The sequence below is a fragment of the Nilaparvata lugens genome, chromosome 8 (assembly GCF_014356525.2).
Source record: "Nilaparvata lugens isolate BPH chromosome 8, ASM1435652v1, whole genome shotgun sequence".
NCBI lineage: Eukaryota > Metazoa > Arthropoda > Insecta > Hemiptera > Delphacidae > Nilaparvata > Nilaparvata lugens.
The window spans coordinates 34,978,040-34,991,310 of NC_052511.1; the positions used below are offsets into that span (position 1 = coordinate 34,978,040).

General features: G+C 33.1%; 1 long non-coding RNA gene across 14 annotated transcripts; it reads right to left on the minus strand.

Moving 5' to 3' along the window:
• Nucleotides 1–2,159: 2,159 nt before the first annotated feature.
• Nucleotides 2,160–12,121, minus strand: LOC120352714. Of its 14 annotated transcripts, none has more exons than XR_005572053.1 (4): nt 11,881–12,121; nt 9,609–9,696; nt 4,525–4,731; nt 2,160–2,421 (listed from the first exon to the last, which is right to left on the minus strand). It is a non-coding gene; the product is annotated as an uncharacterized LOC120352714 (long non-coding RNA). The 14 variants fall into 14 exon arrangements; XR_005572059.1 differs by having other exon boundaries at nt 4,525–4,695; nt 11,881–11,896; XR_005572054.1 differs by lacking the exon at nt 11,881–12,121 and adding an exon at nt 11,742–11,758.
• Between the last annotated feature and the right edge of the window lie 1,150 nt (nt 12,122–13,271).

The window sequence follows — 13,271 nt, forward strand, 5'->3', positions numbered from 1 at the left end:
GTTCACATGTTTAGATGTTTATATGTTTGTATTTCACTGGATCTCGAAAACGGCTCTAACGATTCTCACGAAATTCAGAAGATAGTAGGTTTATAATATAAAGATTCGATTGCACTAGGTCTCATCCCTGGGAAAACTCGCTGAAGGACATTAAAAGGATAATTATTATTCATCCTTGGAAAATAGCTGATAATAGTTATTTCGTCGTCTGTTGGTGATGGAAGTTAGTGAGTGAGCGAGTTCATGTGTGTGGGACTGTGTCAAAACTATGACTCAGCTGTTGAACTTTTGTAATCATTCAATCAGGTACTTAGTGCCGGTTGCAAAAAAGCCGGGCTATCAGTAGATCCATCTTTTTGAAATGGTCTTCTCTGATTTGGTTCACATGAAGTTAATCAGGATTAAAATTTAACCGGCTTTTGTGCAACTAGGCCTTTGTGAGGGAAATTTTTGCATTCCTCTGGGAATTAATCTCAATTTACTGTGATTAGATAGAACATTTCTGTATGAATGTTATTTTAATTTCTTCTTTCGTAATAAATTGTTATGCTTTTGTACTCCAGAGCGAAGCTCGGTCCCCGATATTTATAGTACACTACTGATAACCAAACTTGTTTGCAACCTTTTGTATTTCATCTTGCCATGTGTTAAGGCAAACGCACGGAGCAGCAGAGTCATAGAAAAAAGCAAACGCCTGTGTGCAGACTCAAGGCCGGGACATATATAACCGCACCGAGCCCGCGCCGACGTACGGCCGAGCTAAGCCCACGACACGGTAATGGCGGTGGGAGAGCACACATATCCGGGCGACAGCAGTGTCTCAGTTCTGTAGTGCTACTGCGGTCTGATTTCTGAATGTGTTAAACTAATGTTGATAATAGAACACTATTTAAATCTTGTTACATCTAAATTGAATTTATAATTTAAATTTTAAACTAATTACCTGTAGACACAGAAAATGAGAATCATAGTGCTGGTATATATTTCAGTACCTAACAATACCATCAGTCATGTTTCGAAAATACTATATATCTGCAATAAAATTGTTACCTTCTGCATCTACTAGTAATTAGTTTTAAATTTAAAATTCAAGACACAGTCACGGGTGCCTTATTTAATACCTTTTGTTGTTTATTTAATTATTTATTATATTATGTCTATTATACCTTTGGCTCAACGTATTTGGTTCTACTTTTACTTCAACTTATTTCTCCGTTCAACCATATTTCTCATCACTTTGATCGTACAAAACTGAATAATTCTGTGTCTCTTCAATAAGTTTTTTACTCTCTATATTAAGGCTGTTCGGTAAACCTTTTTATTTTTATTTAAATTGAATAATCTTTTTCAATATAATTGTTAAGATCATTATAAGAGTGAGAAAAAGTGGCAACTGAAATTTTTGAGTGGTCTAATGAGCGAGTTATGGGTTGTTGAAGTGCTAAACTCTGTTTTCTCTCCAGATCATAAACGGTTTTGAATTTTCCATTGGAGTTTTTTTATACATTCAGTATATCATTGGCTTTGTTCTAATATGCGTTTTTTTGCGATTAATGCCAAAATAAACAAGTTATCGAATTTGCAAAAAATGTTACTTTTTTATTTATGAACGAAATGGGGAATAAAATGTTTTAGTTTGGAAAGAATAATTTTTTAAAATTTCAAGAGAAGTTCTAATAATATAGTCGAAACCGTTTATGATCTGGAAAGAAAACGGAATCTGGAAAGTTAGCACTTCTACAACCCATAACTCGCTTATTATACCACTTAAAAATTTCAGTTGCCACTTTTTCTCACTCTTATAATGATCTTAACAATAAAATTATATTGAAAAAATATTATCCATTTCAAATAATAGAAAGTGTACCGAACAGCCTTAAACAGCCGCACCTTCACCGTCAAAAAGTAATCTGAACTAGTCGGTGACGGCGCGGGCAACAAACACGGTGACGGTGCTGGCGCGGTGCGGTAGTTTGTGTCCCTGTAAAAAGTAACTGACCTGTAACTTGACCTGTAAAAAGGTTTGAAAAATTTGAAACTGATTGATCAATTCTTTCTAAAGTTATTGCAGAGCATACAAACAGACGGACGACTTTGGCCCTCAGTAAGTCAAAAGTGAGAACTCGCTAACGCTCGTTCAATAAAAACCAACAATAATAATTATTTAACATTATATTTATTTTTAATGTATTATTATCAATTATACATGAGCAAAAAACATTACGGTACATCAACATTAATACCAGTAGGCCTATCACATAAATTTATACAGAACATGGATATTAATGAGTCATACACAGTCGATAAGAACTTCTATTGCTTATTAAGGATATTGGGGTGGCTTATTGGAGTAGGTGATAACGCGCTTAAAGGCAGAGGTGACGAACGATGCAGTCTGTGGTGCTTTGATCAATCGAGAAACTGTAACAGAAAAAAATAAGTGGAAACAACAGAAAGATAATTATGTAAGAAAGAAATAATATATATATATATATATATATATATATATATATATAATATATATATATATATATATATATATATATATATAAAAGACTATGTGTTAATTTGTTACTTTGTTTGTTCCCTATAGAATTAAAAACTACTTGACAGAACGGCATGAAACTTTAGGAATATGTTGTGTGATGAATATTGGGGATGGTTTCTGAATAGAAAATTTGATAGGGGGACTAATAACAATTATTTATTAATCCATTCTACAGACCTATGTTTCCAAAATTGTCGGCCCAGCGGCTACCGATGAACGGGAAGATGATCATGATTGAAGATAATGTTGTGATAATATGATTTAGCATCTAAAGTTAACAGCTGTAATAGACTTATAAATTGTATACTGGTATTAATACGGTGGTTTGGAGTTGAAGTTTAGTTGATTGGTACCAGCTGAAGATAATGGTTCCTTAGAAGACCTATACAAATAATTATAACTCCCCTATCATTGAGAAACTGGAAAATGTTGGAAAAAATGATTCACCTCATGAAAGAGAGTTGTTCATATTGCATTCATTAATTACTGAAGAATGGCAGAATAATTTACAATTTTTTGAATTTAGCTCAGCTTATATTCATCCTAAAATGGAAGATGGAAATAATATGGAATTCTGTGTGATTCATCGTATATCGCGTATTTTCTGGACCATCTACTGACAATCAACAACTATGAACGCATTAAATTCATCTTTGGAACACTGATTTACCTATCTATTTTATTTAATCCAACACTTTAATGATAGATATTACTACTAATTGATTGAGAAGGAATATGTTTTCGGAATAATAAATGCTGCATGACTAAGCACATAGGAAGTCCGTATTGAGATATAAATGAAAATATTGATTGTCAGATAAATTTAATGATTCAAAAAATAAAGTTAAGTGTGACATGCCTGATACCAATTACCTAGTGGAATATTTAACGCTCAACTATAACAATAATCTTACTGAATTAATTTTTCATGATGAGCTGTAAGAATTGAAATAGGCTTATAGGATGCAAGATTAGTATTAAAAATATAAATACGTGTTAGCTTGCTTGCATGATAATCTGTTGGCTAATTTAAGTTTTTTTTGTTTTGCTGTTTACTTGCTTTATTCATCAAAATACGACAAATTCAGAACGAAATAATCTGACTGCAGACTTTAGTGTAATGGATGGTTTAATGTGGGTTGACGAATTCAAATTTCTAAAAAGCTACATATCCCAGAAGGGACAAATCTCATATAGATGTACAAATAAGTTGTGTTCAATGATCATTATGACGGATGCTAGTGGACGAATTGTTTCCAGGAGTAGCGGTAAACACTCCCACCATCCTCCCAAAGAGAAAAATAGTAGAACTCCTGTTTTATTTATTTTTTATTTTATTTAAGGTTTAATGGCCTGTATCCGATTATACGGTAATGAATTTATACAGTGGAATATTTATTGGTAATGATCAGATATATAAAAATTTAGTTTATTCAATTTCCTGGATGGATAAAAAGTATATTAATATTATGAGTAAGAGTAATTCAAACCTACAATTTATAAAGAGATAATTTACGATTCAATACAGTTTAATACAGCTAAGTTGGTTGATTATGGTTACTGATGAATGAATTCACAACTAATAAGTTCAAATAGAGAGACAAGTACTAAATACTTTAGTAGACTTTAAGAGGTACAATACCGATTTATTACTGATGTTATTAATGATGAGTTATTATTAGAAAGATTATTACGTATTAATTGAAAGAATAAATTAATAAAGTAAGTTATTAGGTTATGGACAAGATCTACGATGAAAAAAGATTTCGAAAGGCATAAACAAGAAACGGTTTATCTTATCTGCCCTCCTCGAAACACGACCGTCCGCTACCACTGCTCCGACTCGACTCCTGTCGGTGATAGTACTGTTGTAGTTTAAAGAAAGAAACCTGTGCCTTTGTTATTCTGAGTAGAACCGGGCGCAGTTAATTGATACAAATAATTGAAAATTATAGTCTGATCGAGTGTTTACTTACATGATTAAAGCTATAATGGCTGTCACAAATATCAGCTTGATGTGAACAGCTCAGATTTGTGAGCTAAGTGGCCGTTCTCCAGGTTTTCACTAAATCTCTCCCAAGTTCTTATCACGGGATATCAGTAGGTGCATTACCCCTCCAAAGATAGCTGCGCTTGTTCGTAATCATCTGAAACCATTTCTTCAATTATTTTGTGGATTCAATCTGTAATAATAAAAGTATGATTAATATTATAATCCCAGCATTCAATATTTTAAAATATATATATTATTATCCTATTATTTGCTGCCAGCAGTAGGAACATGCTCAAATGCAAATGATAGGCTGTCAATGTATGATTTTCTTCACATTTCACGATTCAAGTTTACATTTTTGAGCTAGAAAAACATCAATTTCTCTATATATCTCTTTTAGAATGCTCTTAAAAACACATTAAATATCAATATTAAACTTGCGAACATAAAATATTAAATTATTTTGATGTTGCATACAAAATATTTTATGAGTTGATAAGCATAATAGCTAGACATGTTAAAATTGTTATAGTTAATCTATCAAAGATAAAATTATGGTAGTTTTAGTCTTATCTAAGTGAAAATTGGTACAAAATTATAATAAATAAACGTAGGCTCAAGTAGACGAAGTACACCTAATATGAATGTGATGTTTTTGAACCTGCTTTGTGCTTAGGCAATAAGTTAGTTTATGCTAGTCGGTATTCATAAATATATTCAGTGGAGTCACTTGAGCAAGACGTCAACAGTTTAGTGGGAGTGGCAGGTGCATGTTTGATAAGAATGATAACTTAAGGTTGTGCATCACGCTTTTCAAAACTTTTTATGGTAACATTTTTCAAAGAAGGCTATTCCGATTTGGATACCATCGGTCTCACTAAATGAAGCACATTACAAGGGAAAATGATTTATCCAAAGCTTTTGATTGTGTGAACCATAGAATATTATTGGAAATACTAAAAACTGTAGGTGTGAATGGTATAGAACTAAAATGGTTTGAATCATATCTCTTAGGTAAAAACCAGTGTGTTGAGCTTACCAAGGTGGATGGGAATGAAATAGTAAAAATTAAATCTCAAAAACTGGAGGTCCAGGCTGGAGTACCTCAAGGCTCAATTCTGGGTCCCTTACTGTTTCTGTTGTATGTGAACCAATTACCAAAAGAGTTAAAAGATCCCAGAGCTCTGTTGTTTGCTGATGACACATCGCTTATCTTTAACAATTATTTATTAGATAGTCTAGAAATAAATGCTTTTACTGGAGTACAGTCAATTGTCCAATTCTTGAAGCAAGGCAATTAACAATAAATAGTAAGAAATGTCAATTCCTACAATTCAAAAGTAAATATAATTCAGTAGAGGATAGAGAAATAAATGTGTTTGTAGAGGAAAATGAATTAGACCAAGAAGAGAAAGTAGCATTCTTGGGAATTTTATTGGACAGGAAATTAACATGGCATCCTTACATTGAGAGGATATGTAATAAGATATCATCTGGGGTATTTGTCCTGCGGCAGCTTGCTAGGCTGAATGATAAAAAACTACTGTTAACTGCTTACCATGGACTTATACTATCTCATATTAGGTATGCTATTTTAGTATGGGGTAATTCATCTCAACAAAATATGGACAGAGTGTTCAAGATTCAAAAGAAGGCACTCAGATGTATAGAGAAAGTGAATAGGTTAGACTCTTGTAGGCCTTTATTTAAAAAGCTTGGTCTATTAACTGTGCCATCTTTGTAGGTATATGAAGTTGTAATGCATGTGAAAACGAGTGGTGTGATCCAGAATTCAGATGTTCATGAGTATAATACGCGAAACAGAGCAGATTATCATATAATGGGTCACAATAGTAGGTTATTTGAACAAAAACCAGATTATATTGGTAGGAAATTTTATAACAAGCTACCTCAAATCTTGAAAAGTAATGATGATTTGAAGATTTTCAAAAAACAAATGAAAAAATATTTAGTTGATAAAGCTTTTTATAGTGTACAAGAATTCCTTTCAAACCTAAACTAGGTTGAACTATTTAGTGTTAGAATTATTATGTAATAACATGACTTGTCTTATACTCCATGACTGGAGTCTTTAGGACGTAATCTTGAAAAAAAAAACTCAATTCATAATTTTTACTTTTTGCGATATATAGTTTAAATCTTGGGTGAGATCCGATCCATTGCTGAATTGGGAGCAAATAAATTCATGAAACTTTGAGGATTCATTATTCAAGATAGTTGCTCATTGTAGACAACTATTTCAACCTTTGTGGCCTCATTTTGACTCTGCCTGCAATGTTTATCCTGGAATCAGCCTTAATGGTGGAATGGAAACCACAAATGTTCACAATAAATGAAGAAACTCATCACTATAAAAAGATCTACAAGCAAAATTGATCCATGTAGTGGAAGTGACTTCAACCTTGGCCAGGAATAGGCCTGAATTATTGAGCAAAAGAATATTGAACAAGGTTGCAGCTACTGTACGAAGCATAGAAAGAGGACTAGTTGAAGAAGACCCTGAAAAGTTAGCGGGTAGACAGACCCACATCATGACCACCACTCTGTCGACGAGGCTTATTCTGCACAGTGAGGCTTAGACGCTTCACACGCATTCGGTTCGGTTCGTTACCGAAAACGAATGAGGCTTTCATACATGTCAGGTTTCAATTCGTACGGTTCTAATTAGGTATTTTCTTCTCAAAAACAGCTGTGTTTGGATTTTCACAGGTCACAGGTCATCATATTTAAATATAACAGCTGGTGTTAAATTGTAAGATGTTATTTCTTGAACAACAAAAATTTAGGGCCGGTTTCCGAGCTCGGGATTTAGCCAAGTTATAGACTTTGACTGGCTTTAAACTCTGGAGTCAGATTCAAAATAAGATGTAGTCAATTGGTTTTCTGAGTCAGAGCGTTAACGTAGTCGAGGACTCAAATAGACCCTGGAGTTTAGACATCACGTTAGACCCTGGAGTTTATAATTTCGCTTTCTGAGTGAAGGGCTTATAAGTCCAGGACTTGAATTAGATTCTCGCCTCTTTCCAAGTCAAGGATTTATCAAAAATCGTCCAGGACTTAAAACAGCGTGATTTTAAACCCTCGACTGGGGTAGGGTATAAATTCAAGTTCTAGACTTAGGGCCGGTTTCCGAGCTCGGGATCTATAAGTTCTGGACTTACAGAGTCTAGGACTAAAATAAGCTCTCGGGTCTAAATTGACTTTCTGAGTCACGATTTTATCTTCTAAACTCCGGAGTCTATCAAGTTCTCGACTTATTTTAGTCCAGGACTTTAACGCAGTAAACATGAGGGAAATTCACAATATTTTGCTGTTGTATTGTTGGCATTATAGCAAAACGGAAACAGCTGATTGCAGCGGGACAATTCAAATGAGCATGCTCTCCAAACTATTTTGTGAAAATACGTTTCGATTTCTTTGTAGGCCTATTCAAAGCAAAACCTTTGAAAGGTGAATGAATAAACATTTCATTTTACGTTATGCTATTATTGATCATTGATCCTAACCAGTGATTATGAATGAAAATTTAATTAGGCTACTGAGTTTGAAAACGTATTTGTTTTGAAAAAAAAACTGTATTCCATGACAATTATTTGGCTTTTTATCTTCTCCAAAACAATAACTGAATTGTGTTTGCTCAGTTAAGTCTAGAACTTGAATTTAAACCCTACCCCAGTCGAGGGTTTAAAATCACGCTGTTTTAAGTCCAGGACTTAAAAGCCCTTCACTCAGAAAGCGAAATTACAAACTCCAGGGTCTAACGTGATCTCTAAACTACACAGTCTATTTAAGTCCTCGACTACGTCAACGCTCTGACTCGGAAAGCCAATTTTCTGACTCCAGAGTTTAAAGCCAGTTAAAGTCTAGAACTTAGCTAAATCCCGAGCTCGGAAACCGACCCTAAAAGTTAATTAAAAATTGTGAATTATTTGAATAGTTTCTTTTTGATTATGTTAATTTTGGATGTTTAGAGATAATTTCTTTAAATTGAAAATTTGTTCCTTGTTTTGACACATGGTATTATATGAACTTCATCTCTTCTCTCCATTGATGAAATCATATAATATTCGTGGAAAAAAATTCTCCCTGAGTTTTAATTTATATCTCTCATATTTTTTTGGCAAACTATTCATTGAGAAAAAAATGTTCCTGTGAACTAACAGAATTGAATTGACCATATGATTTTGACTTGGGAAATTTTGAAACAGATAATCACGATATCAGGTTAAAATAAAAACAAAAAAGGCCAGCGTGTGTAGAAGACTTTGTTTCTTCCTGTTTCCCTAGCAACAAATTCGAATATGATAAAACCTATTCGTGTCGAGGGGGCGTTCGGTGCTATGCGGTTGCTATTCTGTACCGAATTCAAACTGAATCATCGCTTCACACTTATAGGAATTCGCCAAAAACGAAACGAACCGAACCGAACCGAAAGTGTGTGAAAGTAGCCTCTCGCTAGCAACGAATTGAAATCTGATGGAATTTATTAAAGTCAAGTGTCAAATAGGCGTTCGGTTCTATGCGGTTTCTATTCGGTACTGAATTCAAACCGTATTACCGTTTCACACTTATCGGGATTTGCCAAAAACGAAACGAACCGAATGAGTGTAAAACTAGCCTGACGACCACAATGCAGCAGCGTTTCCAGAGTGTTGAAAACAAGTATAAAGTGATCAAGAAAGTATTGCCTGTCTCATTACATATTTGATTTCTCAGAATATCAATTCTAAGTAAATTAAATCGATTTTTTAAAATTACCATATTCAAGTTGTTTTTGATAGTATCCAAATCGAAACAGTACAAAAATGTCACCTGTAAAATGTTTTCCAAGTGGGTGGCGCACAATATTTATAAAACTTTGTGGCTTGGACACACACACAGCGATCTGCAGACAGGAATCAGAGAGGTCTTAGCAGGTTATAGACATGAATATCTAAAATATAGATGAAGGCCACTCTGACCGCTTCCCGCAGATTGTTCTCTGTGTGTCCCAGCCCATACTGATTTGGAGCAAAAATTCCATTTCATGGTGAATTGTTTACTTACTTGGTCAAAAATAATTATTGCAACAACCGTATCAGTTACTGAATCACATCTTGAACGTTCCATTAGGATGCAGTTGATCAGTTTGGCACTGTAAAATATAAATAATAAGTTCAAGTTAATTTATAAGGAAAACTTTTGTATAATATTAAATTTAACATTAGCATGAAAAAAGTTGGCGATCAAATGAAAACTACTCATTTAAAGAGGGTAAATAAATACAGCGATACTTAAGTACAGCTGATTATACGAGTCACACTGGCAAACAAGGAATCTTCCTTCTGCAGGTATTTTTGCCTCACCTACTGTACTCATGCATGTGAGCATAAATTTAATCTTAATTTATTAATACTATTATCATAAATAAGGATATCATTTTGTTATAATTTCTAATTAAATAGATTAACATTTCCTTAATTTTTATGTTTGTATCTTGTTTTTGGCAAATAAATTCATTCATTCAAGTAGGCTTATAGTTAGGTCAATGCTATAATGCCAGTAGAAAAGATAGGACAACTGCGTTGCCGATTTCCTGTATTGCCACTGGCTCCTATAATAGTGAATAGCTGATTCGGAATAACATATCTGATGTAACCTAATATTAAATGTGCATTCTATTTAATAATAATAAATAATATTTTATTCGTCAAGAAAATATATTATTCAATTAGTAATTCATAAATTTTCATGATTTAAATTAAATCTTTTTGTAAGGTCTAATTAATTAGGTATATTTTTACATTGTAAAAAAACAATCATGTGAAGCAACATGAGGATAGAGCTAAACTTATTTCAATTTCCAAAGCAATTTGATTTACTTACTTGATACTTACTTACTTTCCTTTCTATGTCCTTTCCTTTATAAATGTCTATCATTAGACATTTGTCTAATGATAGACAAGAATAGCAACACCAATGTTTATCAAATGCTGCCATTAGGTGGACCTCATAGTACCAGAGTTATTATATTTATATTGAGTTACCATAAAGCAAAATACCAGCGGCTTGAGTTAACAGTGAAATTTACAACATAAGAGCCCTATACTAAACCATTAAATTAAACACCATGAGATGTTTTTTATGCTATTGTTTCTCTATGATGCTACAAATTACAGTAGTCTGAGTACCGTATATAAATTATCCTCAAACAACCAATCCAATCAGCTCTAGGGCTTCAGTGAGTCTGGTTGAATTTCATTCAGATTATAATTTGGTTAATGGAGAACTTTTTATAAAATACTGAAAAACTTTATTTTATAAAACAATCCACATTTGGCTAAACCACTCTAAGCTTAATCTTGAATCATTTCTCTAAATGGATTTTCCAACAAGTAGCCTGACTGCAGTAGGCCTACATGTAAATCACTTATGTTAGCAAATCCTTTTTTATTTAATTTATTGAATAAATGATGCAGTAACCTAACTACAGTATTTAAAAGAAGATGAAATTCATAAATATCTCACAATAGGGAATTAGGTCTAAATATATTTAGCCTATTCAGTACCCCTACTTCTAATATTATTCAAGTATTCTAATGATAGAACAAAGAAATTAATAAAAGTTGCTAGCCTATTATTAAATAAATTAAATTTGCTATTTTAAAATAATATTTTCAACTTTAGTAACTTAGTCCACATTAAACTTACGGTACCTCAGGATGAGAATTATTGAGAAACCAAAATTCTGTCACAATGTAATAGATATCACTCAGCAAAAAGTATATTTTTGTATTATCCCAATCCTAATTATAATTACATTTGAATACATTACATAAAAAAAGATTAGCCTGTAAAACAATACTCTATAAGAAGATGTTTCTGTTGCAAAATGCAAATGAACGTTACACCTACCTTATTATTATTATGCATAACATAACCTATAAACTTAATGCTATTATATTGGAAACATATTAAATTTTCTAAAAAATAATAGATATGTACGTATTATTATTCTATTATAAAATATTATATTATCTGGAAAATATTAAATTACTTCTACTTATTTTTTGGTACAATCGCAAATCATATGAATAGTCCATTATTCAAAAAAAACGACAAACCAGGTCTAAAAGTATTATATTCCCAAATTTTGATAATGAAAAACAAGTCCGAAAAGATCAGCCAAGTTGTTCTTACTGTTTAAAGTTTGAGTTTAATATTTCCGTCCAAAATTAATATATAATGAGCTATGAATTACCCTAAGTGGGTTAATTAGTCCATATCATTCTAGAAAATAAGTCAGACTTGAACCATTTCTCAATGACAAACACATTACCAGTATTCCCACTTTGGCACCGATATTTTGAGTTCCAGATATTTCCAATTCCGCCATCTGACAAACAAGTAATTTGAGTTCCAGATATTCCCAATTCCGCCTAGCAACATATTTCGAGTTCCGGATATTTCCAATTCCGCTGTCTGACAAATATTCGGAGTTCCACCCAGCAACAGTTTTCAAGCATAGGACATTTAACATTGATATTTTGAGTTCCAGATATTTCCAATTCCGCGGCCCCGACTGACGACTGTTGATGAATTAATTCTAGGTTAACTATATTATTATAGTGAGGTCCACGTTATAATGGCAGTGGATAAAGATAGAAGAATAGCGATGCCGATTCTCTGCATTAATTAATTATATTTCTACAGTGTCATAAACATAATTGGCATCGTTGTGGACCTAGAAAGGATAATACCACCGGCTTTGTCGAATGATAGACAAGGATAGCAAAACCAAAGTTGATCTAATAGTCATTATAACGTGGACCTCACTATAGACCCTTCATATTTGTTTTGCGATAAATTTGTTTCATCACACATTTACACAGTCTCCCTAATAACGATCGATACTGTGAGTTCGATATATTTCCAATTCCACATACTTTCAATTCCACCAGCTGACAAGATATTTTGAGTTCCGCCGGCCTGCACGATATTCGGAGTTCCGCCTGTCAACATATTCGGAGTTCCATATATTTCCAATTCCGGCCAGCTGCAAGATATTTTGAGTTCCAGATATTCCCAATTCAGGCGACCCATATTTTTAACGGAAACTAGACAAACTAAGACGCTCTTCAACAGCTGATTAGTGATTTTTTTCCACCACGTACGGCGGCCATTTTTTTCTATGGTGAGGTCCACGTTATAATGACATTATTTGATCAGCTTTGGTTTTGCTATCCTTGTCTATCATTCGACAAAGCCGGTGGTACTATCCTTTTCTAGGTCCACAACGATGACAATTATGTTTTTGACGGTGTAGAAATATAATTAATTAATGCAGAGAATCGGCATCGCTATTCTTCTAAGTTTATCCACTGCCATTATAACGTGGACCACACTATAGGCTCAGGTCCGGTAGTTATAGGAGGTCCTGCGAACATCCTAATAATAAAGACCAGCGAATAGTCCGGTGACTTCTCCTTTAGAAAATTAAAATTAAGAGATATAAGAGTAAAAAACTATACAAGAAGCTGAAAATTAAATGAAGGAGAAAAGAGGAAAAGAAAAACACCTGTTAGATTTGATATTATAGTGTCAATATAATATAGGCTACTATTAGGCAACGTTAGTCTGTCTACTAACTTTGACCACAGAGTAGAGAATCACTGGTATTTATTTATTCCATGCTTTGACTAAATTAGGTACTTAAAATTTACTATTATA